The sequence below is a fragment of the Pseudophryne corroboree genome, chromosome 2 (assembly GCF_028390025.1).
Source record: "Pseudophryne corroboree isolate aPseCor3 chromosome 2, aPseCor3.hap2, whole genome shotgun sequence".
In the NCBI taxonomy this organism is placed as follows: Eukaryota; Metazoa; Chordata; class Amphibia; order Anura; family Myobatrachidae; genus Pseudophryne; species Pseudophryne corroboree.
The window spans coordinates 174,502,556-174,509,082 of NC_086445.1; positions in this window are offsets into that span (position 1 = coordinate 174,502,556).

The window sequence follows — 6,527 nt, forward strand, 5'->3', positions numbered from 1 at the left end:
TCCCGCAGTGGATATCACCTTGCATCAGTTTGCCAATATCTGGAAGAGCGTACGATCAGCTCTGCTCAAGGCATCGTTCAGGTACAAGAAGTTTGCGGATAAGAAGCGTCGAGCAGTTCCTGCTCTCAAGGTGGGTGATCGGGTATGGTTATCCACGAAGAATTTGAGGTTAAGAGTTCCCAGTATGAAGTTTGCACCTCGCTATATCGGTCCTTTCAAGATTGAACAAGTCATCAATCCTGTTGCTTACAGACTCCAATTGCCTCCCTTCTTAAAAATACCCAGGACATTCCATGTTTCCCTGTTGAAACCGCTGATCTTGAATCGGTTTCATTCCTCACTTCCTCCAACTCCGAAAGTCCAAACTCAACGAGGCATTGAGTATGAAGTGGCCAAGATCCTGGACTCACGTCACCGTTACGGTCAACTACAATATCTTATTGACTGGAAGGGTTATGGTCCTGGACCAATGCTTCTGATGTCCATGCTCCTGCCTTGGTCCGGAGATTCCATTCCAAGTTTCCTCAAAAGCCAAAGAAGTGTCCTGGGGCCACTCCTAAAGGGGGGGGTGCTGTCACGATTCGGGTATCTGGACGCCATTTCTTACCCATCAGATGCCTCCTAAGGCTGGCTCAGCGCTCCAGGACCGGATCCCATCTGTTATCCTAATGTTCACATTCCTGCATCCTCTCCTGTCTCTCTGAGATGCTGTCACAGTAACGCCTTATTACATCTGGCATGGCGTCTCCCGCGGCCTCCGCCGCCGTCCCTGAGCTTCTGCATGCAGAGTGTCAGAGTGGCGATTACGTCAGCCGCGGCCTCCGCTGTGTCCGCGTGGTTGGATGTGCACTTGTCAGCCTGGCGTCTCCTGTCTCCAGTGGCCGGCGCCGCCATTACTGTTTTCATTACCACATGGATTACAAACCAAACTTCCCTCCAAGTGTCTGCATGGGCGCAGCCATCTTGGATTCTGTCAGCTGATCATTTCCTCCAATCTGTTGTCAGTATTGTTAATCTGCATAATTGCCTAGCCAATCCCTTCCTTGCTGCAGGTATAAATACACTGTGCCTGAGCAAGGAAGGCGTCAGTGCTTTGGTTGTCAAACCTAGTTCCTGTTTGTCTCTCTCCTGTGATTGTCTTCCAGGTTCCAGCTCCTGTCTCAAGACTTCCACCATAGAGACCCGCAGCAGCATTCCACCTGCGGTGTAGCCTGACTCTCCAATCCATTGTGGATTCATCTGTTTCCAGCTACAACATTACCTGCTTCCAGCTCAGCTTCCAGCAGAGTACAGCTTCCCTTAAAGGGCCGGTGTCCTTTCTACACTTTACCACTCTCCACCGGTATTATTATTTCTCCGCTCTCAAGTTCTACATTTCAGTTCATATTTCATCGCTCCCAAGTTCATTTATTATTTAACTGGTTCCAGCCAGTATCCACTCCGTGCTAACAACAGTCTGGTTCCAGCCAGTATCCACAGCAGCTGTTTTACCTTCAGCAACCCAGCTTTTCCTGGAACACCAGCTGGCACAATCCTGGGTTATCTCCATTGCTACAGTCGGGCCTGGTAAGGACTTTCCATCTAGAAGATCATAAGAACTATCTCACACTACCAGTGCCCTGTGGCTCCTGCCATCCTGTAGTACCCAGGAACTGTATTTATTATTTGCTGACTTTTACGTTTTCTTTTACTGCTGCTGTGTTGCGGAGTTGTCATAATAAACATCATTGACTTTTATCCAAGTTGTCGTGGTCACGCCTTCGGGCAGTTATTATTCATGTTACTTACATGTCCAGGGGTCTGATACAACCTCCCAGGTTCCGGTACATCTCAGCCCCTACAACTGAGGCTGCCTCCCGTCAGCTCAGGCCCTCAGTTGTGACAGTCATTCCCTGAAGACACAGGAATGACCAGGTGAAACGTTGTAAATGTATCTGTGAAATGTTTCTTTTTCTCTCTCCCCATCTCTGACGAATATTGGTAGGATTCAAACATTGCATATATACTTGGTCTTTGCAGAAGTCTACCAAACCCCAGCATGACCTATCCGCATCAATGTATCCTGGCCAGATACAGAAAGTGGAGTATGGTGCTGGGGGGAGGGACTGCGCAAGGAAACCATTAGACATGTAGATATGACAGCCTGATGATCTGACAATGTTTTAAAATGTTTGAAAAATGTTTTTTTTCTCTTTTCGTATTGATGGCTATTGTTGATTTAAGTAATATACACATGCATATAAATTGTTCTCTCTCTTTGTTTTTTTTGCTGTTGTTGTTTTCTCTCTCTTCTCACTCATGCTTTCATGTTTTAAAGATGGTATGTCACCCATCAGTTAGACAAATGGTAATGCAAGATTTTTGCTCCTTACAGAAAGATCGCTGGTTTGGAGGGAATATTGCATCACCAGAATGTTCGTTTGGAAGACTGAGAGACAGCACCTTTGAGAAGACAGCAGAACAAGAAGAACAACAAGACGAGAGAACTAATTATCGTAACAAGTTTCTCTCCCCCTCAAACTGATTTTCTGTACCCCATTACAAATTTCTTCTTTTCTCCTCCTGTAAGATGGACTTGCCCCGAGAGACTGTGATATGGATTTTCCTGTTGACCATGACGTTGACCCGAGCAGTCTGTTTCGGTGAGAGTACCAGTGAGGTCGAGAAAGGATCCAGAAAGGTTCCAATGACTAAGACGGAGGAGTAAATTTCCAATAGCAACACAAGCACCGAGCAAAGGCGAGTACCGGAAACGATCTAACAGCCATGTTATTTGTAAACATTGTTAGCTGAAAAGAAAACTGTATCTGTAGGCTCTGTAACAATGTAGTTGAGGATGGGTGCATTAAGAAATGCCAATCCAGTTTTAATATCCACATGGACCGGCATCCATTGAGTGACTATCAGTGTGTTAAATAAGACAGATTGTTGGGTATGCTCTCAAGTACCTCAAGGTCATAGCAAATCAGGGCTAGTACCATTTCCTTTAACAGTAGGGGAGGTACTTGAGCTAAAGGGTGGGAGACCGGTGGACAGGAGGTTTAATATCTCTAGTCCTCCTAGTTTGAAGCTCCACCAATATCATGTGGATAGGTCCCTATTATGTTTTAACATCTCCAATCCCCGAAAGCCGGGAAATTGGGAAGTGTCATGGAGTAACCAAACCATGACCTTTTCATATAGAGCAGATAGAATGCCGACAGATACAGAGCTTGTACGCCACATAGCCAGTAGAGGAAAATCTTTCCGGTATAGGTATACCTTAGGAAATAGGATTACGAGAGTTGGAGAGGTATCACCAGGATACTGTGCACATATCGTACAACCTGATACGTGTACTAAGCAGATGGAAGAATTAGGGTTAGGAGATTTCACATGGAAGGTGTGTAATATGGTTATGTCCTACTCCGTCCCATATGTTCTCCCCGATGATGCATATTTCATATGCGGGAGAAAGGCGTATGAGCGGCTTGCCCCAAACTCTGAAGGATTGTGTTATATTGGAAAAGTACTACCTGAGGTAATGAGTCTAAGGAGTGAGGAAACTGTAATTCCAATGGACTTGATTTATGACCCAACGGTAGAAACAATGATGTGATGAAAATGCGATTTCTACGGTCCGTTTCTTTCACCTGTTTTTCCGTTTTCTCCAAGGTAAAAAGACCCACTTGGACGAGGAGTTTGATGAGCCGATATACAGACAACAGATGGATTAAAGAAGAAGTTTTGACAACCTGATACACAGATTTTTGATGAACTATGCCATGGATCCCCAGTTTCCCTAGAAATTTTAAAATTACGCTAGCCCAACACTTTTGTAAATCTATGGACATTGACAGCTTTTGCTCGCACCTTATGGGCAAAAGCACAAAGAAGACTGCATTCAACAGACACCAAACAAGACCTCAATCGACGAATGTTCATTTACCTGACATAGAATACCACCGCATTTACCGTAATTATGTCTTTTCTTCATTTCTACAACCCTCAGGTAATGACACACATAGTCGATAGGGAATACAGGCACAGATATCAGCAATCACATATCACCCCCATTCATGTATCATCAACTAAAATGTGCTCCCCCATTTTGTTACAACCAAAGCCGAAAAGAGCTCGGTAAAGTTTGACAGCCCATCCACAGACCCGTACCACGGGATAAGAAGGAATTCAAATGTATACTTCGCAATACCTCGAAGCTTGATTTAAAACACGTACGGCACGATGATACATGACCCCCAAGCACGGATTCATACACACATGCTTCTGCTATCTCACTAGGTCATACCCTTTTTCTACCTTCTCCTCTCCTCCCCTACCCAACCATGTAAATGTATTAACCCCTGACATATATTTTTCTCTTTTTGAAATGTTTTAGGAAGTGGCAGTTATTGGTGACTGCCAAAGGGTGGACTGTCAAAGTCAAAAATATTACATAGAGAGAACATACAAACCACACACACATTTAAGTCGATATACTTGCAAATATGCGCAGCGAGCACAGCAATATATGGAAACACACGCATTTGCTCGGACATGGCACGGAGATGGATTCGGCGCTTGTTTCATACAGTACATGGTTATAATAATGTCAAGCACCAGACATCATGGAGATTTAGAATTGGCTGATGAATTGATGTCATGAATATGTATTATCTGAACAGAACCAGATGCGCCCATCATGTTTGGTATTGAAGCAAGCAGAATGATGTGTGGGTTAGTTTGATGCTGGTTGTGAAGTTGTGGGACATTGCAGCGGATAGATATGATTATATGTATAAAAGCTGAGATCACTTTGTTGAGAACAATGGATGATCAAGCCAACCTTTTACTAAGATTTTCAGGGCTGAACCTGATTAACATATACAAAGGAGAGAGAGAGACCCCTCCCCTAGGAACAGACACACAGGAGGATAGTTCCTGTCTGGGGGGGTTGGGGGTCAGTTTTTGCAGGTGGCCTCAGAGAACAGACGTAATGAAGCTACACTCAGAACAAAGCTCCCAGAAGCATGGCTGGATCATCACCAGGCACCAAAGGCTAAGTATTGAATTCACATGGCTAGATAAGGAAATATAGACAGATTGCTTTCTGGTTTAAATAGGATATTGTAACTTGGTTGTGTGATTGTTGGGTGTTTGTGTGATAGATCTGGGAATCTGTGATGGTAGCTGGGACATTAGACAACCTGTAGCATAGCATTTGTGGTATTTGTTTGCCTATGGTGATTTAAAATAGATTGTGCTGGTTAGTTATAATATATCTTGTTAATCATAAATACCACCATGCAGTTACGTTTGAACATGTGCTGGTAGCAATGGCAGGCTGAGATGTGTGGTTACATTGTGATCTGGTCTTGTGATGAATATGCTCTGGTTATTGAGATACTGAAGTTGTTTGGAATGTGAAAGTGAATAAGATGGTTCTAGGAAGTTGGATTGAAATTGTGAAAGGTGATTTAGATGGTTTGGAATTGTAAAATCAGAACATATGCATTGTTCTGAGGCTTGGACAGTTTGGAATAAAATGGAGTCTTGTGTCTTCTGCTATGTGATTGTGGGGTAGCAGAGAGTGCCATGTGTTTGGACCTGCAAATCTAAAATGGCTGCTGCCGGGTATTTTCCCCTCCCCCTTTCAACCATGTTGTGCAGTCTTTGGAATCATGGGAGCTTTAATAAAATGGAGTCTAGCTTCTGTCCCATGCGGTATTGTAGGGTTGTGTATATAGGGACTGCCAGTATGGGTAAGGTCAAGTATTTTCTCCACAAAGATTCTCAGCATTGAATAACTGCGCAGCGATTGTTCCTCACATGTGTAAGCTTCGCTGCAACCATATTGATGATCTTGTTATTGTGAGCCAATCTCTCTCTCTCTCTCTCTTCTCCTCTTTCTCTCTTATTTTCTCTTAAATAGTTCCTGTGTAGTTATCTGGTTAGGTAGTCTATGTTATATTGTAGTGTATGATTTGTATTTGTATTAATTCTTTTGCAAGTATATCATTCATAATATATATATTAGGTGTTGGACCCTGAGCACGGTATCTGTGTATTTCTTATAGTGTTAAGTATTCTCAGAGCGTCGGTGACGCTAGAACAGCTTTAAAGGTAATAAGGTTATACTGTGTTGCATTTACACTCTACCACTACACAGAGGTTTACAGTATAAGTACATTCCTTAAGGTATAGTTAAGGGAGTACCCTTGCGGTACTTTTTGCGCCAATTGCGTACTGTGTTCTTTAACCTTTAACGTGTTTTTAATAAGATAAATATTTAGCTTTGTTAGATGGGGGCTCTGGTCCGGGATATCACGATCTTAATGATGCACTGTACATTACAAACGCGGCTGTAATTGACCGGCTAATGATGGACATCTCGCAAAATGCTGGAAAAAAAAAAAAAAACATCCACGTTAATGTATTGTGGTATCAGTAAGACGCTGATAGGAAATTTTAAGGGACAAGGCGTTTCTCATAATATTTAAGATGCTAAAATGTATTTTTATTGTCGCAAAACCAGGTTCAAATGGATC